This window comes from Carassius auratus, chromosome 45, assembly GCF_003368295.1.
Source record: "Carassius auratus strain Wakin chromosome 45, ASM336829v1, whole genome shotgun sequence".
NCBI classification, from domain to species: Eukaryota; Metazoa; Chordata; class Actinopteri; order Cypriniformes; family Cyprinidae; genus Carassius; species Carassius auratus.
This window is the reverse complement of record NC_039287.1, coordinates 18,447,607-18,474,188: the sequence shown is the minus strand read 5'-3', so window position 1 is coordinate 18,474,188 and position 26,582 is coordinate 18,447,607. Positions and strand designations below refer to the sequence as shown.

The window sequence follows — 26,582 nt, the reverse complement described above, 5'->3', positions numbered from 1 at the left end:
AATACAGGTGACCTCAGAAGAGGATGTGGTGTTGAGCTGTGCTTGGTCAAGTTAGTTTGCTTATCATAAGTGTTTTTACAGTTGGCACATGTCCCTGACACTTTTAGCCATGTCTGATTGTGTCACCAGCGCTTCAGGAGATGGCTCGTGACAAAGAGAAGCATCTCCAGCCATCCAGTGGGAATTAGTTTTTGTACTCTTAGAATAAAATCTGGCTGCAGATGATTTGCTGTGGCTGTGATGAAAAGCAGAAGTCTACTTTTGAAAGGCGTTGAGTTTAGATTCATTTAGACTCATTCTAGATGCTCTCTTGTAGCATGAGCCGTATACGTGATGAAGAAGAGCACACGTTATGGAGGACGTGTAGATCGTGGTGAATGATGAATGGATGTCCTGAGATGGTGTGATGTTCTGCAGCAGATGTGAAGCATTAGCTGTGCTGTCGCTGGAGATAACTCATACACACGACACACAGCAAACACGTTCATTAGCAGCACGACACTTTTTATTTCAAAGTGAATTAATGAATAATAAGAAACAGTGCTTTGCAAAATGAAGGGAGTAGTTGTCCCAAAATAAACCTGTCATGTCCTCACCCTCATTTCTCTCTAGACCTGTGAATCACAGATGAGAGGATGGGGATTTATACCTGTCAAACTCCAAAAAGTAGTCCATATTTATGTGTTAACCCAGAGACTTCTGATGTGAAATTCAATGCTATGTGAAAAAAAGACCATGAGTTAACTTGTATTGACTCAGAATCTTCTCCTCCTCTATTGGAATATGGCATGCATGTGATATGTGGATCTAGTGTAAGTCACAGCGCCATGAGAGAACTCAACCCTGTTTACTGTTCTGTCAAATATTTATTCATTTATGAAGTGAAATCAAGCATCAATTGAGAGTGGTTACTTTAAGGGATGTGATTGTTTATATGATGAACAGATGCAATTTAGTCAATTATTCACTTCCAAACACACATCACATCCATGTTTACCAAATGTTTATGCATTTATGAACTTTTTTGAACCTTTAACTGGATTTTTGATGGAGGGACAGAAACTTCTCATGTTTTATTTTAAACAATATATTTTTTTTGTTTTGAAGATTAAGCAAAGTCTTGGGTTTAAAATGATGTGAGGGTGAGTAAATGATGATAGAATTTACATTTGTGGGTGAACTGACCTTGCAGTATGATTGCTTTGCTTTTCAAACATCTTCTGCAAATATGAACAATTTCCAGCAGTCGCTGTATGGTTTTAACTTTGAGGATGATTGAGGGACTCATATAACTATTACAAAAGCTGCAAACATTCACTGACGCTCAAGAAGGAAAAACTATGCATTGAGATCAGTGGTGAAAAGGATGGTCAGGGTGAATTGCTCCTACTCTATTTTCTCTAAAGATCTTATATTATAGTTTATTTAGAACTGACCTTCAGAAACCGGATGAGATTAGACGTGCTGGTATTCAGTAAAATGATATATCACAATAATGAACACAATATTATCATCATGGGCATTGTAAAGGTGGGGTAAGCAATTTTTCAAAAATGCCTTAGAAAACTGATTCAGCCGACTAGCAAAACAAACTTGTAGCCAATCAGCAGTAAGGGGTGTGTCTACTCGTGATGTGTAGGAGAGAGCATTCAGTGTAAAGGACGGACATTAGCTGAGCTGGGCAGAGAAAGATAGAGATGGCGGATAAAAAAACACAAGAGGAAAACATCTGCGGAACAAAAGAAGGATATATATACATTTCCTTCTCAAAAAATTAGCATATTGTGATAAAAGTTCATTATTTTCCATAATGTAATGATAAAATTAAACTTTCATATATTTTAGATTCATTGCACACCAACTGAAATATTTCAGGTCTTTTATTGTTTTAATACTGATGATTTTAGCATACAGCTAATGAAAACCCAAAATTCCTATCTCAAAAAAATTGCATATTTCATCCGACCAATAAAAGAAAAGTGTTTTTAATACAAAAAAAGTCAACCTTCAAATAATTATGTTCAGTTATGCACTCAATACTTGGTCGGGAATCCTTTTGCAGAAATGACTGCTTCAGTGCGGCGTGGCATGGAGGCAATCAGCCTGTGGCACTGCTGAGGTTTTATGGAGGCCTAGGATGCTTCGATAGCAGCCTTAAGCTCATCCAGAGTGTTGGGTCTTGCGTCTCTCAACTTTCTCTTCACAATATCCCACAGATTCTCTATGGGGTTCAGGTCAGGAGAGTTGGTAGCCAATTGAGCACAGTAATACCATGGTCAGTAAACCATTTACCAGTGGTTTTGGCACTGTGAGCAGGTGCCAGGTCGTGCTGAAAAACAAAATCTTCATCTCCATAAAGCTTTTCAGCAGATGGAAGCATGAAGTGCTCCAAAATCTCCTGATAGCTAGCTGCATTGACCCTGCCCTTGATAAAACACAGTGGACCAGCACCAGCAGCTGACATGGCACCCCAGACCATCACTGACTGTGGGTACTTGACACTGGACTTCAGGCATTTTGGCATTTCCTTCTCCCCAGTCTTCCTCCAGACTCTGGCACCTTGATTTGCGAATGACATGCAAACTTTGCTTTCATCCGAAAAAAGTACTTTGGACCACTGAGCAACAGTCCAGTGCTGCTTCTCTGTAGCCCATTTCCTGCACACGCCTGTGCACGGTGGCTCTGGATGTTTCTACTCCAGACTCAGTCCACTGCTTCTGCAGGTGCCCCAAGGTCTGGAATCGGTCCTTCTCCACAATCTTCCTCAGGGTCCGGTCAGTTCTTCTGTGTTTTTTGCCACACTTTTTCCTTCCAACAGACTTCCCACTGAGGTGCCTTGATACAGCACTCTGGGAACAGCCTATTCGTTCAGAAATGTCTTTCTGTGTCTTACCCTCTCGCTTGAGGGGGTCAATGATGGCCTTCTGGTCAGCAGTCAGGTCGGCAGTCTTACCCATGATTGCGGTTTTGAGTAATGAACCAGGCTGGGAGTTTTTAAAAGCCTCAGGAATCTTTTGCAGGTGTTTAGAGTTAATTAGTTGATTCAGATGATTAGGTTAATAGCTCGTTTAGAGAACCTTTTCATGATATACTAATTTTTTGAGATAGGAATTTTGGGTTTTCATGAGCTGTATGCCAAAATCATCAGTATTAAAACAATAAAAGACCTGAAATATTTCAGTTGGTGTGCAATGAATCTAAAATATATGAAAGTTTAATTTTTATCATTACATTATGGAAAATAATGAACTTTTATCACAATATGCTAATTTTTTGAGAAGGACCTGTGTGTGTGTGTGTGTATATATATACACACACACACACACACACACACACAAGTGAATATACAGTATTGTTCAAAATAATAGCAGTACAATGTGACTAACCAGAATAATCAAGGTTTTTCGTATATTTTTTTATTGCTACGTGGCAAACAAGTTACCAGTAGGTTCAGTAGATTCTCAGAAAACAAATGAGACCCAGCATTCATGATATGCACGCTCTTAAGGCTGTGCAATTGGGCAATTAGTTGAATTAGTTGAAAGGGGTGTGTTCAAAAAAATAGCAGTGTGGCATTCAATCACTGAGGTCATCAATTTTGTGAAGAAACAGGTGTGAATCAGGTGGCCCCTATTTAAGGATGAAGCCAACACTTGTTGAACATGCATTTGAAAGCTGAGGAAAATGGGTCGTTCAAGACATTGTTCAGAAGAACAGCGTACTTTGATTAAAAAGTTGATTAGAGAGGGGAAAACCTATAAAGAGGTGCAAAAAATGATAGGCTGTTCAGCTAAAATGATCTCCAATGCCTTAAAATGGAGAGCAAAACCAGAGAGACGTGGAAGAAAACGGAAGACAAGCATCAAAATGGATAGAAGAATAACCAGAATGGCAAAGGCTCAGCCAATGATCACCTCCAGGATGATCAAAGACAGTCTGGAGTTACCTGTAAGTACTGTGACAGTTAGAAGACGTCTGTGTGAAGCTAATCTATTTTCAAGAATCCCCCGCAAAGTCCCTCTGTTAAAAAAAAGGCATGTGCAGAAGAGGTTACAATTTGCCAAAGAACACATCAACTGGCCTAAAGAGAAATGGAGGAACATTTTGTGGACTGATGAGAGTAAAATTGTTCTTTTTGGGTCCAAGGGCCACAGGCAGTTTGTGAGACGACCCCCAAACTCTGAATTCAAGCCACAGTACACAGTGAAGACAGTGAAGCATGGAGGTGCAAGCATCATGATATGGGCATGTTTCTCCTACTATGGTGTTGGGCCTATTTATCGCATACCAGGGATCATGGATCAGTTTGCATATGTTAAAATACTTGAAGAGGTCATGTTGCCCTATGCTGAAGAGGACATGCCCTTGAAATGGTTGTTTCAACAAGACAATGACCCAAAACACACTAGTAAACGGGCAAAGTCTTGGTTCCAAACCAACAAAATTAATGTTATGGAGTGGCCAGCCCAATCTCCAGACCTTAATCCAATTGAGAACTTGTGGGGTGATATCAAAAATGCTGTTTCTGAAGCAAAACCAAGAAATGTGAATGAATTGTGGAATGTTGTTAAAGAATCATGGAGTGGAATAACAGCTGAGAGGTGCCACAAGTTGGTTGACTCCATGCCACACAGATGTCAAGCAGTTTTAAAAAACTGTGGTCATACAACTAAATATTAGTTTAGTGATTCACAGGATTGCTAAATCCCAGAAAAAAAAAATGTTTGTACAAAATAGTTTTGAGTTTGTACAGTCAAAGGTAGACACTGCTATTTTTTTGAACACACCCCTTTCAACTAATTCAACTAATTGCCCAATTGCACAGCCTTAAGAGCGTGCATATCATGAATGCTGGGTCTTGTTTGTTTTCTGACAATCTACTGAACCTACTGGTAACTTGTTTGCCACGTAGCAATAAAAAATATACTAAAAACCTTGATTATTCTGGTTAGTCACATTGTACTGCTATTATTTTGAACAATACTGTATATATATATATATATATATATATATATATATATATATATATATACAAAATATATACAAAAATCTACAAAATTGCTTTCTCTGCTGTGGAGTCAAGACATTTGGAAATATGATTAAAATATGAATATGCGACAAAACTACAGACTGTCACATTTTATTATTAGTTCTTTTGGACACATACATGTTTGCCAAATAAAAAGGAGAGCACTTTTAGAGTTCATCCCACTATTAGATGTGAACATATGTATTGGAACAGTTGAATTTAAGGCAGATGTGAAAGATCTAAGATCTAAGATTTAAAATGTAAAGTAAGAGCAAAAGTACCCATCTTTATATATACTCCAAAATATTAATGTGCCGTATGTTTTCTATGCTGTGCTAGTGCAGGTCAGTCAGTAAAGGACAGCGCTTCAGCAGGTGGTCTCATCATCTTCTGATGGAGCTGTCTCCTCCAGGATATTTCTGTCAGACTTTTTCTGATGAGCAAATCCTATAAAGCAGCGGTCCCCAACCTTTTCACAGACCGGGCTTTAAGGTGTGACGGATAAATACAACAAAATAAAATGATACGACTGGCATAAAAACTGTCACCAACTGTGACCTTCACGTGACAAAGATGTAACATCGAAAATTTTTTTCAAAATAAAAGATTGTAATGGCTGAGCACACTTCTACTGGTTATTTGTTTGCAAAAATCCACCGCTCCTGGCTCTTCTGGTCCAATCAGCACAGGGCTGTGCCACAGAGTTATTTTGTGTTGGAAATGTAAAAAATATATATAATGAGCGAGTACATCATGAACCCATTTTCCAAACCATGTTTTTGTCTTATCCTGAATCACTATTGTACACCTATAATAAGTGTTTATATTCAGACTATTTTAGTCTGGTTGGGGTCGGCAACGCTGCAGAGTAGCACAGTACCTGCGTGACTCGCCATAGATGTAAACAGAGAGAAGTAGATCCGGCTACAATGCTCTTCCGCCAGACGCGAATATAAAAAATGTTACGTTACTGTGACCTCAGGAGCTGCTCTAGATCTAAAGTGTGTTTGTGGTTTCAGAAAACCCTGACACCTGAGGTTTCTGTGCCATCAGGTCATGGGGGGTCATCTTCTGGGAATCCCCACCAGTCCAGCCCAACACGGTTTGTCTGATGTCCTGAAATATCTGGATCAGAGTCTGAGCAGTCATTTATCTTCCATCCGCAACCTTAAAGGAAAAATGCTGTGATCATTTACTCATCCTCGTTTCAAACCCATGTCACCGCCAAGCTCCAAACAATAGAAAGCTTGATAACAGCTGTCCATATGACTCATGCACTACATTAGAAGTGCTCTTGAGTCAGGTGATGTTTAGTGTGAGGAACACTGATCTTCTCTACGCTGAAGCAGGTGTCCAGCCCACCTTCACATGAAGTCCATCAGTCAATAATAACTCTTTTCAGTCTGTTTTTCATATGAGGAGTCATATGTCCTCAGATTACATGGAAAGCAGTACAGGAGTAAATAACAGCAGATTTTGGTTTTGAGTGAATTATAACTTTAATACTGTCTAATCTGTTTGTGCTGAGGCAGATCACCACAGATTTTCTTTCATGTCAGATGAATCTTTCTGCAATGGCCAGCAGGCATTTAAGCGTGAGAGCCGTCCTCAAATGTCCTGTGTGAAATTGAATAAAGACTGTCAAACTGTCTAGGGTTTGTTTGACATGACTCAAAATGGAGGACATACTGTATCATTCGATTCTGTAGAACCCAAGGAATGTGATCTTTATAGGGTAAAGAAATTATATTTATGGTATAATTTATTATATATTTTGATCACAAATCCAGTTTTGTAATGATATGTGAATGCATTTATAATATAAGACATCTTACAGCAAAACTTAATTTGACAGATGTCCAGCATGTTTGACCTGGTTTATAACAATATATTCCATCTTGTAACAGCTATATCATTTGTGTTGTCATCAACTTTATTACAAGTAAACTGAAAACGGACTATTTTCAGAAAAGTTTTAATAGCAATGGTATTTTCTCATCTTATCTCCAAATAAAGTAGTATTTATAAGTGCGTCTTTGTTTACAGCAGTAACCAATGAAAGCTGCATTGCTGCTGTTGCATGAGCGCCTCCTGCTGTCAGAGGACGAATCTGACTCTCATTCTGAGCTTCTGCTGTTTCTGTTTCATGCAGATTTGTTTTATGTAGCACGATTTCACAAATATAAAGTCAGACTGCAAAAACAACTGCTCATGCAATGTGTGTAGCATCTTTGTTTGGATCGTGATTAAAATGTAGTGGTTTCTTCTAATTTTAAATGGCAACAGATATTTTAAGGCTAGTTTGCTTGTTATAGAGCAAATTAACAATAAACACATTTTCTAAATAAAATAAAATAAAACATATCATAATCTGCCATGAATATGCATGATTAGTGCATCACTAATTAAAATACTCAATAAAAGGCCACAGCTTCAGTAGGTACAGTAGATATTGTCCTTCCTAAAGGCTGAAGTCAGGGATCTTGGGCTTGTGATCTAGATAGTTTCACTTCAAATCATTAGGAGTTTTTTGTATGGTAATTATCATCATTATTATTCTATTACTTTATTTTAAAGAATGACAGTCTATGTACAATTTGATCATTTACTGTATGAATGTTGTTGCTTTTTCTCAGCTATTATTTTGGCAGAAACCCGCAGGAAGATCTCAGTGCTTCCTTTCATTGACAACAGCAGCAGATTTATAAATGATTCTCATTACGGAAGATGTTTGTCAGAAGTATCACATTGTAACATTCTTTTTAATGTTACTGAGCAACTGAGGAGTAACACAGTTTGAGCTCCGTTTTGATCCCTTCGCTGCGAGCTCCTGTAGCGCTGTCAGAATACATGCAATTCATGCATGCACCAGAAAACATTCTGCAGTTTATTTACTAATCGTAAGAGTTCATTTGTGATTTCAGTCATCATTCAGTAACCTAACCAGCAGCAGCAGCCACCTCTTCTTCTCATCGGAGATGTGATGCAGTCCTAAACAGTCTCTCGCTGTCGCTGCTTAGTGCTTGGAATCATTTCTGCATCTTTCTCTAATAGTTTCACACTGCCGACCCGGTTGGCTGCATTAGTGCGTGTCTCTTTTTACAAAGTAATTCAGTAAAGAGCAGTGTTTTTCTCCCATTTCATTTCTTGGATTAACATTAAGGACCCTGACAGCAGCTAGTAAATTAGGCGTGGTCACTTTAAGAGATAATACATCCAATAATGTACACATTCCATTTCTTTCACAACTGTTTACTTTCACTTAAGACATAACTGACCATTTTTTCATACTTTCAAGGTGACATTTTTGTATGTATTTGTCGTTTCAAGAGCAAGAAGAGACTAAACTTAATTGTTCAAGGGCTGTAGACAGCTTTCTGCATGCACACTGTATGCCCCGAACAGTGCGCGGGTGCTGAATTAAGCTTTTCATGTCTTTTTGTGCCTGTATTTTTAATCTAGTGCTGTGTATTAGTTCGTTCAGGCATGGGAGGAAGTGAAGAATAGCTCAGTTTGGTGTTTGCGCAATCTAAACTAAAAATAATAGGGTTGTTCAACTTTATTGTCATTGCACATGTAAGGTGCAAGGCAACAAAATGCAATTAGCATTTTAACCGAGTCAAGTCACATATATTTATATAGTGCTTTTAATAATACAGATTGTAACAAAGCAACTGAACAACATTAAATAGGAAAACAGTATGTCAATAAAGCAAAAAGGCAGTTCATCATTGAATTCAATGATGTCATCATCCAGCTCAGTTCAGTTTATATAGTATCTGTGCAATCAAGTCGAGAAAATCACTGTAAATGAAGTGTCCCCAAAGGTGACAGCAGCAAGGAACCAAGGAAACTGTATCAACTGGAAGTCTTCTAAAAGAGGTTGACGAAACAACAACAACAGCAACGGGGTAATCAGCTCAAATGAAACTGTATGAGTGTTAGTCTCCTTGAGGATGACTTTGGTTGTGCCCTTTCCTCACTGAACTTTGTTCTGCCGTTTTACAGATGTGTCTTTAATTACACAGACACATTTGTCACTGCAAGTGTTGATACTCTCAGAGGGTCCTCGTGCCACATGCACATATTCAACTAAAAGACAATCAGATGATCATCTGCCATAGTGACCTCTGACTCTGCAAATCTCACCTGCCAGGAGGAATGTTTACCTGCATTTGCAAGCCTTGTGTGTCAGGAAAGCTCAGGAGCAGATATAGCTCATAATTTTGTGTTGTCTTGTGATTTGGCATGTGTGTGGAATTTATTCTGAATTGGAGTGAAATGAAGAGGAATTCAACAGTCACACAACAGATGAATTTTATTATTTCAACAGACAGTAGTAATATAAATAAATAATTCATAAAAATTATTTGTAGCGCCATTTTGGAGAAACTCCACTGGATGCAAATAGTGTACTTTCTCCTGTGTTAGCTGCACCACAAGGATATGTTTTTCAAGAGGGTAGGGGACCTGCAAGCACCTAGAGTTTGGGCCGACTGACTCCCAGGTAATCATGACACCTCAGCCTGGCTATGTGCCCAAGGTTCCCACTACTCCCTTCGGGGATCAAGTGGTGAGCCTGCAAGTCCTGCTCCCAGAAGAGGCAGACCCAGCCCTAGCTTTACTCTGTCCCGTCCGAGCATTGAGATGCTATGTAGACCGGACACAAAGCTTCAGGACCTCAGACCAGCTCTTTGTCTGTCATGGAGGCAGGCAGAAGGGGATTGCTGTCTCTAAGCAGAAGATGGCTCACTGGATAGTGGATGCCATTACCCTGGCTGATGAGGCACAGGGTGTGCCTTGCCCCTTCAGGTGAGAGCCCACTCTACTAGTAGTGTTGCACCCTCCTGGGCACTGGCTTGTGGCAATCACTGGCAGATATCTGTAGAGCTGTGGACTGGGTGACCCCAACACATTTGTTAGGTTCTATAGCTTTGTGTAAAGCCAGTGTTTCCCCGGCAGCCATCTTTAAACTGTTTGCATGTATCAATGCTTATGAAAAGATTAAATGAAACGGGACAAAATTAATCTTGACAAAACTATATATCATTATAAAGATCTAAGCCTCAAGCATTGACTACAGATCGCTGTTTTTCAATGGAAAGCTTATAAAGACTGTATTTGCTACATTTGTGTAAGCAGCACACATAAAAACATGAACATCAGAAACGCAGTACATACCAGATCCATCGTAATAATGAGTCATAAACACATCCACAGCTGTAAATCCCGGTTTAGTTAGGAAGGTAAGGGTCCACTGAATGACATCTCATGAAGCATGTTTAGTCCAACTAAGCAATAACGTTGTAATATGGATGATACTTCCTTTGTTTACATTTCATTTCTTCAGCGACAGAACTGTTTGTGTCCGTTATGGCATAACTCACGCTAAGAAACTGTGTCTTGGTAGTAAAAAAACAGCATGGTTTTGTTACACAAATAGAATGAGACGATCCTCAAAAAAAGTGAAAGATGTGCGGAAGATTGTTTATTTGAATTCTGGCGCTCTCTCGTGACGCGATCTGATGCACCTGTCATCTGATGGAGGCTGAACTTAGTGATCGGCTTTTGCACAAATAATTCCTTTTATTTATTTATTTTTTATGTGTGAGTGTGTTTTATGTTGAATTTGAGCGCATATGCATCTGAATGCATCTATAAAGAATAGAGTGTGATTATTGACTTTATGGCGCATCTGTATGATTACCATATCTATAGCCGGCCATCAGCACGTGATAATTGACTATATGAGCAGAATTCATTGTAAATTATGCATTCTCAAGATGTTCTGTAATTGGAATACATAGTTCAATCTTTTTTTCTTATTAATTTATATTAATCAAATATTACTACATTTTATTTTATATAAATTTTACATTTAGACATAGTCTCAGAAAAATGGTTACAGGAATTTCATTTTTCATGGTATCTTCAGATTTTAAATAAAAACTCATGAGACATGTGACTTTCAAGCTCATTACTTTTCGAGATTGCTCCAGGACTGATTTCATGTATTTTTATGATCAACCAACCAATCAGAGTCTCACCTCTGATTCCTTTTAAAAACCACTTGTGCTCGTGCCATGATGGGTTCACTATATCACCTGCCTATAGGCGCAAATGAGTTGCCTCAAAATAGCAACACACCGTTTTCACACAGATCGTTTTCAGACCCGCATGCTCATGGGCGCACAAACGGGCAAATTCTTTTTGCTATTTTAACAGTGTGGTGCAGGATGTGAAATTGACAGCAGCGTTGGGCTGAAACTAGCAAAAAAAACACTTGCATCATGCCTGGCGTTGCATTGAGTGGAGTGTATGATAGGGGCCTATGGGTGTGAGAGGATACAAAACTTGTGATGTGAATGATGGTGAAACTGACAGACATATTCAGGAGCTGAAGGCATCTGACCCCAGTAAATAAGAATTAAACAGCAGTAGGAGTGTGTTGCTTGAGAAGCTTGTATTTTCCCACCTGGATGCAGCTAGTGCCACTAAATCCTGTTTACACATGGAAATCCCTGAAATCAAATTCATTCTAGAACAATGACCCTCTCTGTGCTTGGCATTAATCACAGCTAATCCCCTCATTACACACACCACTGACTCGCAGTGATGGTGCTCTGGTGTCGCCTGCTGAACCAGAACGATGGGGACGAGCATTTGGTTCTGATGCACCCGACTGTGACTCTGCTCTCTTTGATTTATCTTGATCTGTACTGGTTTAACTTTCTAGATTTCTGTCATTCAGAAAGTGTACATTTGATGGAAAACAGCAGGTCTGTAGCTGCCTATTTAAGTTAATTTAGTTTAAATTGATATGGAATGCAGTTCATTCAGAACAAGAGCACTGTAACTTAAGTACATTTTATATTTACATTTATGCATTTAGCAGATGCTTTAATCCAAAGCATCTTACAGTACATTCAGGCTTTATATATATATATTTACCAATATGTGTGTTGCCTGGGAATTGAACCCACAACCTTTTGCGCTGCTAACGCAATGCTCTACCACTGAGATATATGATAAGAGTGTACTGTCAAATACTGACAAGCATTTGTGGTAAAATATACTTTAATGTAATTTTAACTGAAGCTTGTCAAGTCAAGTCAAACCATCTTTTTTGTAAAGAGATTTCTACAATACAGATCGTATCAAAGCAGCTTCACATGTCAAATAGGTTTATATATATATATATATATGTATGTATATAAGTATTAATAAGTTTCAATATTCCAAGCTATTACAAAGATTGTTTGTCATTTCTATGTCAAACGCACATTTGAAATGAAGTTGCAATTTAAAATCTATTATTGTGATAACTTATACTGATAATCAAGTGCTTTAGTATGTTAGTCACAACATCAATGTGAGTGTACTTCTTTAAAGCATGGGTAAAAAAAATAAAATTATTATTTAAAATGTACTTTAAAATAAATTTTACATTTACATTTAACAGGGCACTTTTTAGAAGTGTGTACACTGCGGTGGTGGTAATAAGCATTTTGGTCGGCCACCTACTGTACATCATTTTAAGAAATGTAGTCATGAAAGTGTACTGTTTTTATTATTTCATTAATATTGTATTATTTGCAAGTACAAAAAAAAAAAAAAAAACATTACAACAAGTGCATACAACAAGTGTACTATTAAGAGCTCTTCTGGTTGATACCAGCGGTGACACACAGAACTCTGAACCCTTCACAGTAATGGATTGAGCTGAGATTTGATGTGGTTAGGGTTAGCAGCCTAACAGTTTGGTTTAATTTGATCCTGGGCTTGTTGTGCTGCAGATAGTTCAGGGATTTATGGTCCGTGTCAGCATCTGCTCACTCTCACTGGGAGGAACTCACTCCTCATCTCCTTTAATCATTATTACTGCGAGCTGGCAGGCAAGGAATCATTTTTATATTTCATTGCGCTCACTGAGATTAGCCGACATTCACATGAAATCCTATCTAACCAAACGCAGCTGCTTTCAGCCTCAACTTCCCTGAACCCAGCCAAGCAAAACGAAACCTCCAGAATGGCAAAAGTCAAAGCTTTCACTGGCTGATTTTGCGAACGCTTTTTGATTCACGGGAGACGAGCGATTATGTCTGTAACCAGACTAGCTCAGATGAGCAACATCAGTCTGAATAATATCAGGACTCACTGTTGATTTACAGCAGCATCAGCGATTTGTGTGACGTTTCGAATTGAATTATCACTTGTGCTAAGTTAGAAAAATACTAAATAAGGCTTTATATATATATAAATAAACAAGTTATATAAAAAGTCATTTATTAAATGAATGCATGTAATCCTGCCCTCTGACCTGTATGAAAATCTGGTACTATCATATACATTTAAGGCTATGGTCATGTGATGTGTCTGTACAGCTCCGTCATAATGCTGTCAGCCTCTGTTTTCCTCACCATCATGTGTTTGTGTAGTAGAAACTGAACATCTCCTCTCCTCAGGGGTGTCATCATCAGCCTCCAGCTGCAGACAGGAGGATCGTGGGACGTGACTGAGGGATTGAGCCTATGGCAGAGCAGCAGCAGAGCGACACAGGTGAGGAAACACACCGCTTCACTTCATCAGACACCAGATTGGCAGCTCTGATTCTCACTCATTCACACTTAGCAGCCAAGGATTTGTTCCTGTGCACTACATTATAATGTTTCGAAAGTTTAATATATTTTTCATAATATTTAACAAATAGACTTTGATTAGACTTGGGTTTGTGTGTCACCTGCTCATGGTTCTTTCTGACCCTCCTCGCTCTTTGCTTCTCTGTACCCTCCTGCAAAAAAATAAATAAATAATAAAAAATAAATAAATCACAGAAAAAACACTGTCCATCTTTTTTCAGATAGCTTCTGCTCCCCGTCCTGCGTCTCTTGTGCTCATTCGACTGAACATAACATCACTAATGTGCAAATCTGATAAGAACTTCTTGGAGGATCTGTATTGATAAATTGAGAAAATACAATGGTTTATGAAATTAGCTGATGTTCTGCATTTTGACCAAAATACCAACATGTCAGAAATAAATAATTAAAAATAAAAACCAGAATCACTGAGTTGGAAAAAGGATCACCACCTTTTGTCAGTATTTTGTTGAAGCACCTGCTTTAATTACAGCCTTCAGTCTGCTGGGGTTTGTCTCTACTAACTTTGCACATCTACACTTTGCAACACTTGCTCACTCTTCTTTGCACGACTGCTCAAGTTCAGTTAAATTTGATGCTGAGTGTTTGTGGACTGCAGTCACATATTTTCAGTGGGGTTTAAGTCTGGGCTCTGATCTTCATCAAGGACATTCACCTTTTTCTCCTTTCTCCACTGTGTGTAGTTCTGCTGTGTGCTCTGGGTCACTGTCATGTTGGAATGGAAACCTTCTTCCCGTTGAAACTTTCTGGCAGAAGGCAGCAGATTTTGCTCAGGAATCTATTCCCTTCTATCCTGAGCAGTGCTCCAGTCGCAGCTGCAGAGAAACACCAGAACAGAACATCTGCCTCAGAATCTTCACGTGTATTTTGGCAAGGCTCAGTCTGACTGAATGTTGCCTGTCTTGAGGAGTGGTTTTATCTTGCAGCCCTCCCAAACAAGCCACATTTGTGGAGAATTTGTCATATTATTGTCACATGCACACAATGACTCTTTACATAAATACCTGCAGCTGCTTCAGAGTTGCTGTAGGTCTCGGTCGCCTCAGTTTTCTCCAGCTCTTTCATCAGTTTGGAGTGACGTCCTGATCCAGGGAGGATCTGTGTTTTATCAAGTACCTTCCACTTCTTAATAATAAACTCCACTGTGCTTCTAGGCATTGATAAAGCCTTTGAAATGTTTTTGTATCCATCTCCTGACTTGAGTGTGTCCACAACTTTATCCTGGAGATCTTTTGACAGTGCCTTGCCACTCATAGTTGATTGTTTGAGTTGCTCTACTAGAGACTGAAATGCTCCAGGTAAGTTCATTTCAAAGACTAATCAAAATGAGCATCATCTACACTGGATTGAGTTTACAGCTCATTTTTATGTGGGGCGATCCTTTTTGCAATCGTTTTTATTTTATTTTATTATTATTATTATTATTATTATTATTATTATTATTATTATTATTATTATGAAATGTTTTTCTGACATGTTGGTGTTTTATCTTTCATTCGATGTATAAGTTGCACAGTAAATACAGCTGGATAAAACACAAACTGTGTCTGTCTTCGTTCCGGCTGCAAAGCAACAGAATTATTATAAAGGCGGCTGATTCTTTTCTGTACTCACTGTAGTATGTGTACAGCTTGTGTTTTTTAATTTGAATTTTTTTTTAGGCTCTTTAGAAGTCTTTACAAAATGTGTGTTATATGAGCTGTAAAGACAGGATTTAATCCCACTAAATAACTGATATCGGTCTTTCTATTGGGATCTCCTGATGTCCTAACCAGACACGACAGAGCAATAGCAGCTGCTGCGCTAGACATCTTGTCTCTAGTTTTGGAGAAGAATCGCTGGGCTCCTGGTTAGGACACCGTGTTATTTTTAGAGCAGCAGCTTTGTTTGAGAAGTGTTTCTCAGCAGAAGAGCAGATTATCTGCTGGAGGTCTGGTTGTTGGACGGGCTTGAGTACCTCTCTGTTTTAATCTCTCAGTGTGAATGTAAGTGATAATAGAGTATGACCACAGTGACCGTGGCTCAAGCCCTGACAGATCTCTTCAGTCCAATCTAAAGTGATGAATCGAGCGCTTTCCTGCTGTAGGAAGTCGAGAACATTAAACTTTATTAGTGACGTTCCAGCTGCTGCCTCGACAGATCATTTTATGGTCGGATCTCGGACCAGCCATCATTGGCTTCTCTGACTCTGAGACGAAGCTGATCCTCTGGAAAATTTCATCAGCGGAATGTTGAACTGATCCGTTTGGTATTAAAGCTCTGTGCTGCTTCCTTTTGAAGGAAATTGTCAATTGATTCTGCTTTCAGAGGAGGAGCATTGAGTGCGACGTCCAGAGAGACTGAATGGATTAGCATCTTTTCTGACCTCTGTGTCCCAAAAGCCTGTCTGCTGTGAATGCATCTCTCCCTCTGTGTGTGTGGATATAAATCAGCCAGGTTCTCAGTATCCATGCACTGGTAATGCATTTACAATGCAGATATTTCAGATCCTCACAGGATTTCTGAGAGCAGGCCGCTCACTAGCTGGAGATAAACACCATTCTAGAGGAAAAGCATCTTTCTCCTTTGACCGTCATTCAGAACGGCATCATTTTCCCCCAATCAGTATATCATTATCATGATACATGGTACATATTTCAGACCCCTTTTGATGAATGGAAATGGATTAAGGTCTCGTCGTCTCATATCATATAGCGAACTCTTTTATTTCATAAGTAAGTAGTGCTGTGGATGCGTTCCCTTTAAAATCAGCCGTGTGAAAAAGATGGTGTAACTTAACAAACAGAAATGATCTATTATTAGAGCAAAAGCGAGGCCACTGAGATTATTTTCACCACTTAGCAACAGCTCTGTGCATCTCCCCCTGCTAACATGATAATGGAGCACATATTCTCGAGTCTATTCATAGATGAACACTCTTCAGCGTTTTGCTCTGCCTACACCTTTGCACCATCCTGTAGGTGGAAGCACAAGCTGAATGTAAGCTGTCTCTGCTCTTGATCCTGTGCTCATCTGGGTCATCACATGCCTTATATCACATTAACATCCTTTTTTCTCTACTTTCACTTTAAAAAAAAAAAAAAAAAAAAAGGAAAAAAAAAAAAAATTCTGCTTTGATTCTAACTCTCTGTCTGAACACTCGTTTTAGTGCTGCCACTCTTGTAAAGTTCCCATGTAATGCTAATTTTCATCATTTTATTTTTGTGTCTACTAGAATACAGGATTTTAAGTTCAAAAGGTGCCCTCTGCCTGAAATACTCTGTTTTAACTCCTGTCTCGCTGAAGCTCCGCCTTTCCAGACTCCCAGTCTGCTCTCATTGGTCAGCTGGCCCAGTCTGTTGTGATTGGTCAACAGCTTAATGCTTGTGTTGACGATGTAACGATTCCCAAAGGATCACCTTGTCTCCTCATTGGTCAGGAGTAGCTCAAGGGTGATCTCTACATCAGAAATAGTACTGGACACCTGTCTACTGTATTCAGTGTCGATGGCATCATTGATTATAATGACATTCACTCTGCTTGCATCTGCTGGAGACCACAAATAACACAACATCTGATGGTCTTACTCTTAGCCCTTAGGTTTCACATCTGCCTCATTTAGTTCGGTTGAATCATACCAGAGTCTGTTTCCCCAGTTGGTGCGGTTCGATTGGGCTGGTGAGAAAGCAGCAATTGCACTCGGGTGCGCACCAAAAGCAGACCAAACAAGCGTACTGAGACCTGCTTGAAGAGGTGGTCTCGGTACGCTTTCAAATGAACTCTGGAGCGGTTCGTTTGTGGTGAGAATGTGATCAGACCTCGAACAGAACCAACTGCAAAAAGTACTGATCATTTTTGGACTAAACCAGCTGCCGTAGTCAGCTGCGCTGTGCATTATGGGATGAGGAAGTGTTTGTTGACAGATTGCACTTAGCATGGCAGCTCGTGGACAAACTTGGAGTAGTGAGGAGGTGCGGAGCCTCATAGAAATGGTCAGATGACCATGAGCATGTCAGAGTTAAGAAGAATTAATGCACGCCTCCGCTTGAAGTTACGAGCGATGTCCTCTCGCCGTTTTCACTGCATTAGAACGTTGTTTTCAAGCCGCATCCACACTTCATTATAGAAATGTATTTTTTGCATATTGTGGTGTATACAAACAATAGATTATGGCCAGGGACAAAACCAGCCCGCACAGTCGTGTAGTCGTGTTGTCTCTTTGTTGTTTGCTGGCTTTTCCTCTTATGTTGGAATTTTCCCACACGTAAATTCTGACCAATCGAAAAGCAGTTTAGGAAATACGTCATGGCCAATCAGTGATGTGGATGTTGTCATGTGACTGCATCTTGGTTCGTTTCAACTGGTACGGACCAAAGCAATCAGTGCGGTGTGAAAAGGAACCAAAAAAACTGAAATATGCTACAAAGTATATTTGTTTGCCCTTGGTTCGGACCAAATGAATTGAACTAGAGATGTGAAAGCACCCTAAATGAGAACTACTTTAAAAGTTTCAGTGAGTCCCTGAGTCTTTTGCTTCACGGCAATGTTCACTGCCGCTGATCAGGAAAAGCAGACTGTGCATCTACCACAGCGTGACATTACAATGTGGAGGAAGAAGAAACTGTTTTTGGCTCATGAGGAGGAATGTTTGAGGTCTGAAACCTCCGGCTGTTCACAGAGAATGCATTTTTGCATTGCATTGCTTTGCATTTACATTGTTTTTCTATGTAAATGTGTTTGACCATTGTGTTTTAGCTGTAAAAATATGTTTTGTGTGAATGGCCCTTTACTGTATGTTTTTATAGTGCAGTGATCGCCAGTGTCTGGAATAATGCCGTTTAAAAGAACACTGTTAGGTAACGACGTTATTTTTTCAGTAACGGGGTAATCTAACTAATTACTTTTCCCGTCGTTATAACGCCGTTAACATTACTGGACGTTAAATGTGGTGCGTTACTATGCATTGATTTATGATTTAAACTATGTAATCCGAACGCACCCCTGGCTCACACAGCGAGTGAGGAGGTGGGTTAATAACGAGATAAGCAATTATTATTGGCTAAGGCAGAGTCATGTGTTTCATGGTAGCCAATCAGAGCCAGTGTTTTTACGCCAGTGGCGCCAAACACACACACACATGCGCGCACCCACGCACGCAACAGCTACAGGAAGATTCGCACAGCAGCAGCAGAGATGGTGAGTCAGGAGCAATCCGATGAAAAGTTGGCATTTTCAAGGTGGAGATATAAGCACTACTTTAAATTCCTTGTGGTCAAAGGCAAGAACGTACATGTAATGTGATACACACGCATCTACAAAGCTAGTGGCTTTAGTAGTTATGTACGAACACCTGTCTGTTCTACTCATTTTAACTGACTTGTGAAGACTGAAAAAAAAAAACATAGCAACTTTTTTTTTTCTTTTTTTTTTTACAGTAACGCAAATAGTTACTTCCCCTGGTAACGAGTTACTTTTATTATAGAGTAATTCAGTTACTAATTCAGTTACTTTTTGGAACAAGTAGTGAGTAACTATAACTAATTACTTTTTCTTAAAGTAATGTTCCCAACAGTGGTGATCGCTCATATATGTCACAGCCCTTCTAAGAGGCGTTCACACTGCCAGTGATTTGGTAAGACTAAGTTACCTGAAGTCATTCATTTTCAATGAGAGATATAATATTAAGACATCATGAGTAACACTGACTGATATTGAATTTCTGGCCTTATAACAGTAATTTGAGCCAAGCCTGACAATTTCCCAAAAATTGTGAGTTTCAGGTAGTTTCTTGAAGTTAAAAGTACATAGTTCTCTTTACACTGGAAATGCATTCGTGAAATACAATAATGAGACGGTGACAATACTGGCCAGCTGAAGCTGTGTTTCTGTGGATGTACACATACATTGGGGGGGATCCTAGAAAACAGGCTCAACGTACATCACATAAAACCATGATTAACCATGCCATGCCTCTTCTTTCTTCTGTTCTTAGTGCACATCGACATCTACTGCAATCATCTCTTGAACTTTAATCATTTCTTAGAGAATTGTGAACGAGAATGATCTTACATACCATGAAAGTTACCTCTGTTTTAGAATCTGAAATTGAGGTTATCACTTAATTTATCCATATACTTACCTGGGAATAAGGAATGACCCGGTTTAGAAATGCATCTTTAGACATTTCTGCATGAACTGAGAGTTATCACTGCTGATTTCTAGTTTTTTTATTCAACAAATTGTTCTTGTTCACTTTTATACAGTGAATCCCTAAGTCAGCGTCTTTGGAGTCCCAAGAGCTCTATTCTAAAGCAATTGAGCAAGAACAAGTCTGTGAAAAAGACTGATAATAATAAGGTCTGAGGTTAAGAACACACTACAAGTTACTTCAGATATAAATACTTTTTCTCTATTTAAGATTGTTAAATTAGTCAAGGAGACATTCTCCTGCTGCTCATGTCTTCCATCAGGTAGCATACATATTGTCGGCAGGTCTGTGTTTGTTGCACTAATTGGTGGCAGACTGTCAGAGTCATGAATATTAATCACCTTGTCTTTGTTCACTCAAAGTGATTTGCTGAAATCAAAAGGGCTGATGGGATTAACTGTTTAGTCCCGGCCGCTGCGAGAGCAACCAGCTGACAGGTGCTTCTGCTTGGACTCAAAGCCTGAGCTTTATGAGAGTCACATTATAAAACTCCTGCTTGGCTGCAAAGCACCAGTTTAGATAACAACATTATTACACGGCTCTGGGGAATACTTGATTCTGATTGGTCACTCGCTGGCTGTCCGTTATCCCTGGATAACAACTGGTAAAAGCTGATAACACTGGACATTTAAGGGAAACAGTGCAGTGAAACCACATATTACACAACATTTCACCTCTAAATAATTAAGACAATAAAAGAATTAAGGTCAAAATATTTTAAAACCTTGTTATCAGCTTTTACAGGTTGTTATCGAGGGATAACAGAGCTCAGAATGTCACGAATCAAGGATTCTTTGCACCTGAATTAAGCGTCGTCAAAGATTATCATTGTGCAAACACTGATCACACTACAAACAATACAAAACTATAATGCTGTAAGTTGAATCTGACCATTCATCAGGTTAGAGTTAACCAACGCAGTCTGAGCCGGAAAGAGACTTGATGAGTTCATCTCATGAGTGTTCGGGATTTTCGAGTCGTTCCTTCATCACATGAACGATAATCTTTGACCATAAACTTGATAAAAGGAGTTTCCCTGGCAACAAATCTGTGTGTATATTCTTTTTCTGTTATTCTTTTTTTGTCTTTATGATTTTAAGTGCACTGCCTTAATGTTTTAATGTTTGTATTGTTTAATAATAATAATAAAAAGACTGGAAGCCTTTAACCTATCGTTCATTCTTTTGTCAGGTGACGTGACAGCATTGGATAGAGAAATGAATTTACAAGCTTCCTTACAAACAGGTGCACAGTCATTATTATTATCATCATCATTATCTTCATTATTATAATTACTGAATTTCTGGTCTCAAATTGTAGCTTTTTACTTCTAACAGTTTATAAATGTGTGAATTTCTGTCATGATGGTTATTTACCATACACTGAATCTTGTGACAAATGTACATTTTAATTTTATTCAGTGCAGTTCACTACAATACAGCAGAAGGGCAGTTGAACATCTATTGACCAATTTATTTGGGTTCAGAATTCTGGATTTTGATTTTTTAATGTTTTTTTGTGAGCAACATTGTGGAAGTGAGACAAAAGCATAAGCTGCTGTGAATAAAGTGGCGTTTGGATGAATTTGCATAAATCCTGGAGAGACAGAGAGAGATCAGTGCCTATAATGGAGAAATGAAAGTGTGATGCTGCAGTTGTTAGATGGAAAAAGGTTTTATGATTCGACCCTCCGAGGACACCAGAAGATTTCACAGTGTCACGCTCCTGACTGCCGGGGTCCATTTAGAAACGTCCCCTCATTCCCCTCATGTCCCTGAGGCATCGTCGTCTTAAATTCAGGCCGATGTGAAAGCACTCCAAAGGCTAATGTGTCAAATTAGACTTTTATTGTCTGAGGCCTTATTCCCTGCTGGTGTCAGGGATCATTCCTCCAGATTCCCATCTGCAGAGACGGGTCAGGTGATAGCCTGGGGCCCTTTGTTTCCAGCGGGACCACGAGGGATGAGCATTTAAATAATTAGAAATTTTCATCCTTAAATGATGCACGGCAACACCTCAGCAGCCCTCTTTGCAGTATCCTGTCTTCTCTTGACGTCACTGCCTCAGATTCGGTTGTGCAGCACTGACTCAAGGTGTCCCAAATGCATGAGAGGAAATGTTAATTCTGAAAATGAATCCGAATCAGAATGAGCTTTATTGCCAGGTATGTTTACACATACGAGGAATTTGTTTTCGTGACAGAAGCTTCGCAGTACAACAGAACATAAAACACATAATAAAAGAATAAAAAAAATACAAATAAGTAGATAAGGAATGACAATATACAAATTGACAATTGTAGGCAGGTATATTACAAAATGCAGTTATTTATGTACATGTATATTATGTGCAAAATTTAAGTGTACACTAAGTATGTGTGTTAGATAAATAAGTGTATGTGTATATAAATCTAAATAGTGTAGTGTGTTTGCAGTTATTATCAGCTGTTCATAAGATGGATTGCCTGAGGGAAGAAACTGTTCCTGTGTCTGGTCGTTCTAGTGCTCAGTGCTCTGTAGCGTCGACCAGATGGCAACAGTTCAAAGAGGGAGTGTGCTGGATGTGAGGGGTCCAGAGTGATTTTGACAGCCCTTTTTCTCACTCTGGATAAGTACAGTTCTTGAATAGAACGAAGAGTTGAACCGATGATTCGCTCAGCAGTCCGGACTACTCTCTGTAGTCTTCTGAGGTCAGATTTAGAAGCTGAGCTGAACCAGACAGTTACTGAAGTGCAGAGGATGGATTCAATGATGGTGGAGTAGAACTGTTTCAGCAGCTCCTGTGTCAGGTTAAACTTCCTCAGCTGGCGAAGAAAGTACAACCTCTGCTGGGCCTTTTTCACAATGGAGTCAATGTGAATGTCCCACTTCAGGTCCTGAGAGACAGTGGTGCCCAGGAACCTGAATGACTCCACTGCAGTCACAGTGCTGTTCATGATGGTGAGTGGGGGGAGTGCAGGGGGGTCTCTCCTGAAGTCCACGATCATCTCCACTGTTTTGAGCGTGTTAAGCTCCAGGTTGTTGAGAGTGCACCAGACAGCCAGCTCTTTTACCTCCTGTCTGTAAGCAGACTCGTCACCGTCCTGAATGAGGCTGATGAGTGTGGTGTCGTCTGCAAACTTCAGGAGCTTGACAGAGGGGTCCTTAGATGTGCAATCATTAGTGTACAGGGAGAAGAGCAGTGGGGAGAGAACGCAGCCCTGGGGAGCTCCGGTGCTGATTGTACGGGTGCTGGATGTGTATTTTCCCAGCCTCACTAGCTGCTGCCTGTCTGTCAGGAAGCTGTTGATCCACTGACAGACGGAGGTGGGCACGGAGAGCTGATTTAGTTTGGGCAGGAGGAGGTTTGGGATGATCGTGTTGAAGGCCGAGCTGAAGTCCACAAACAGGATCCTCACATAAGTCCCCGGTCTGTCTAGGTGTTGCAGAACATAATGCAGTCCAATGTTTACTGCATCGTCCACAGACCTGTTTGCTCTGTAGGCAAACTGAAGAGGATCCAGCAAGGGCTCAGTGATGTCCTTCAGGTGGGACAGCAACAGTTTCTCAAATGACTTCATGACTACAGACGTTAGAGCCACAGGCCTGTAGTCATTTAGTCCTGTAATTTTGGGTTTCTTAGGGATGGGGATGATGGTGGAGCGTTTGAGGCATGAAGGGACTTTGCACAGCTCCAGCGATCTGTTGAAGATCTGTGTGAAGATGGGGGCCAGCTGGTCAGCACAGGATTTCAGACAGGCTGGTGTAACACAATCTGGGCCTGGTGCTTTTTTCCTTTTCTGCTTCCGGAAGACCTGGCGCACCGCATCCTCGCTGATCTGAATTGCAGGTGTGGGGGAGAGGGGGGATGCAGGAGGTGAGAATGGTGAGAGTGCTTGATTGGAGAGGTGTTCAGGATGGGTTGCAGGAGCTGTTAATGGTGTGAACGGTAGTTTGGAGAGGCATTCAGGGCTGGTTGCAGGAGTTGTGAAGGGTGTGAATGGTTGTGTGGGGAGGCGTTCAGGGCAGGTGATGGGTGTTCTTTCAAACCTGCAGTAAAACTCGTTCAGATCAGCCAGTCGTTGATTCTCTACGGTGCTGGGGGGTGGTGTCTTGTAATTGGTGATCTTCTTTAGACTTTTCCACACTGATGCGGAGTCGTTGGAAGTGAACTGAGTCCTTATTTTTTCAGAATAATTCCTCTTTGCCACTTTGATCTCCTTTTCCAATGTGTATTTAGCCTGTTTATACAAGACATTGTCCCCCTTCACGTAAGCATCTTCTTTGGCCTGACGGAGCTGTCTGAGTTTTGCAGTGAACCATGGTTTGTCATTATTGTAAATTAGTTGAGTCTTTGTAGGAATACACATATCCTCACAGAAACTGATATATGATGTTACAGTCTCTGTGAGTTCATCCAGATCGGTGGCAGCAGCTTCAAAAACACTCCAATCAGTGAGGTCAAAACAAGATTGTAAATCCTGCTCTGCTTCATTAGTCCATCTTTTTACAGTCCTTGATACAGGTTTAGCTGATTTTAGTTTCTGCCTGTAGGACGGTATAAGATGAACCAGAAGGTGATCAGAACGTCCCAAAGCTGCTCGTGGAACAGAGTGATATCATCCTTTATTGTGGTGTAACAGTGATCCAATATATTACTGTCTCTGGTGGGACATGTAACATGCTGTCTGTATTTTGGCAGTTCACGGGAGAGATTGGCTTTATTAAAGTCCCCGAGAATGATTAAAACAGAGTCCGGGTGATGTTGTTCTGTGTCTGTGATCTGATCAGCGAGTTTCTGTAAAGCTGAGCTCACATGCGCTTGCGGAGGGATGTAAACACTGACCAGAATGAACGAGTGAAACTCCCGCGGCGAATAGAACGGCTTGCAGTTAATGAAGAGTGTTTCTAGATCAGGACAGCACGTCTTCTTTAACACAGTTACATCTGTAAACCACCGTTCATTGATGTAAAAGCATGTCCCGCCGCCACGCGATTTCCCAGTTGATTCTGTGTCGCTGTCCGCTCTGAACAGCTGAAAGCCCGGCAGATGGAGCGCGCTGTCCGGTATGGTGTCCTGAAGCGCTTGATCAGCGCCGCCGCTCCTCCGATAACAACGTTCACTAAAACGTCTGAATAATTGAAATCCGGAAAAACATCTTGTGATGCGTTCTGCCGAATGTTCAGCAGTTCTTCCCTGGTGAAACTGATGGCAGGAATATAACTAAAGACAGGACAAACTAACAAAAACACAAAAACATAAATGCAGAGCACATTTTGTACAATTTCAGTTTAATTTCACACTAATATTTGAAAGGCGAATTCTTTGTAATATCTAGGGTCCAGCATGTTTTGAATAGTGTTAATTGTTAATAAGGGCTAAAATACAACAGGTGGAAATATAGCACTGACTGCAGTATCCATCCACAGTTTTCGGTTACTAACATAAACTAACAATGAAAATATGTTGTAGTTCATGATTTTGAATGAATTAGCGAGTGTTAACAGATGTTACTGTCTCTTTTGGCTACTCATTCCATCTTACTAGTTTCATTAAATGTTATTCAACAAATTAGATTAATACTTTTCTCTCTGTAAAAGCATTTATTAAGTCTGAATGAGATGCATTGATCTGTCGAAGGGACCACAAATGTATCTGGGTTAGAGATGTTGACATCGCTGGTGATGAAACACAGCTGCTGTCATGCACTGATGCTCTCCGCTGCTTCGACAGGACAGGACTGAGATGTAATGTGATGTAATATAGTGACGGATCAGGGAGGATCTCAAATTAAATGTCAGGTGAAAATACACCCAAAATGCTTTTTGAACAGATCGCTGAATCCACATTCAGAGGTTGCCTGTGACAGACTGCAGCCACTTTTAAATGCAATAGGGTTTTGAATGATCCATCAGTGTGTTTACAATACAGAAGTGATGTACATGTAAGTGGAAGGATTTTAGGCAAATCCAGAAATGCTGTCTTGATTACTGTAGTGTTACGTGAGAAGTGATCACTAATGTTTCATTGAATTGTTCAAAAATGCCGTAACACCCAAGAACAAAACAAAGCTCTGTCTTGAAATGATCTGCTTTCTTTTGAACCATTTTTGTAAAGACAGTCAAAACTGTATAAAAATGGTTAATATAATTAGCTTTTTGTTTAATGAACAGTTGTTAATATCACAGGTCGTGCAGTGTACTTGTGTCAGCATTGGCTCTGTGACAAGTGGTGTAAGAGAATGGGAAGGGCTTGTGCACTCTCGAACAATGATTAACAATCAGTTTTTGAACACACTCTTAAATGAGAATTGATGCCACCAGCCAAATTTGAACAAAAACTAAAATATAAAACAAAAAAGCAAAAAGGGTACTTATCTAGACAGTTGACAAAAGGGCAGGTGTTTGAGCGACACATGAGGTCTATCTTATATGAAATTAGAAAATATTCTTTCACCGTGGACCATCATCCCTCCAGCTTTGCCTTGGTCTGGTATCACCCTGGTTTAACCACAGGATTACAGGCTACTGGCTACACCTCTGCCTCCATCCCTTCAGCTACGCCATTGTTCTTGCTTGGGCCGGATCTGCTGTGTTCTTCTGGATCCCCATCTCTGCCTCAGTCCCATGAACTCTGCCTTGGCTCTCCAGTCCAGCACTGTCACCCTGGATCTCCGTCTCCTCTGCTCTGCTTGGGTCTCCTCCTCCATCTGCTCCATCTCAGTCTG

The 26,582-nt window shown here is 40.0% G+C and overlaps 1 protein-coding gene across 2 annotated transcripts in view; it reads left to right on the top strand.

Moving 5' to 3' along the window:
• Positions 1-26,582, top strand: part of LOC113063482 (leucine-rich repeat and fibronectin type-III domain-containing protein 2-like) — a 75,216-nt gene that overhangs the window by 36,353 nt on the left and 12,281 nt on the right. The window contains exons 1-2 of one of the 2 annotated variants that reach the window (XM_026233919.1): positions 13,549-13,588; positions 21,068-21,121. The gene's annotated coding sequence lies outside the window, so the exon portion shown is untranslated. Of the gene's footprint in view, positions 1-13,494; positions 13,589-21,067; positions 21,122-26,582 lie in introns of those variants that run through there. The other variant, XM_026233920.1, reaches the window with a different exon arrangement.